Below are 912 nucleotides of genomic sequence, written 5' to 3'. Positions count from 1 at the left end.
AAATAGCACAAAACCAGCGTGGGGAGAGTTCCCCTCTGCTCCTAAAAAGCTGGAGACAAATCTGGACTCTATTCCACTATTTTCCCAGAGCCAGAAAGAAAGGAGGTAGTTCATAAATTCCATCAGGAGCTTAGGGATTTTTGATGTAATGAGTTTTACAGTTTCAGAGGAGAATGCTTTGCTAATAATTATGTAACAGTAATTAAATCTGAAAAAGGCTGTACTCTAACTATGTTGATTTATTGCAGCTCCTACAAAGCGCTCCTCGAGCATTCACTGGAGTGTGTGCTGCCTCCCTCCAGTTTTCTTTAAACCCTCACAGAGCACTGGGTCACAGATGGTCTGAGCTGCTATATTTTCCCTATTAAATTCCTAATAATCTTTTTCTGAGGCTGAGTCATGGAGGCCTGGGGATTTCTCATTTTAATTAGAAGGTTTAAGGAGCTAACTCTGTTTGAAATTTTCTCCTAGGGGGGATGGGTGCAGGTGATCCCATTCAGAAGAATGACACAGTACGGAGGCCAGGATCACATTTCCATATTAGATTGTGGTTTGTTTGGCTCAGCTCCTGTTTCTGAGGTTGATGATGCATTGTCTGAATTTGAGGAATAAACTTTGGAAAATAGGATTTATCTGGACATTATTGTTTGGGGAATCATAATTTTTATTTTGTTTCATGCCAGCTTCGCATATAGAGCAATCATTTAGAAATGTGAATTATTACTCATTCAAAAGAAGTTTAAATTGTATCAATCTGATCTATTGTCGTCAGGAAATTGATTTCAGGATCATTTGTCCTATTGCTTTCTTTCTTTGACCCCATCAGACTTAATTTTGAATTCTCTCAGTTTTGAAGACAGCCTGTGTTGTTCAAAATAACATTTTAGATTCAGTTTTGCTAGGAGACGGGTA

This window comes from Nannospalax galili, unplaced genomic scaffold (assembly GCF_000622305.1).
Source record: "Nannospalax galili isolate Female #2095 unplaced genomic scaffold, S.galili_v1.0 scaffold132, whole genome shotgun sequence".
Classification (NCBI taxonomy): Eukaryota; Metazoa; Chordata; class Mammalia; order Rodentia; family Spalacidae; genus Nannospalax; species Nannospalax galili.
Note: the sequence above shows the minus strand (reverse complement) of the source record.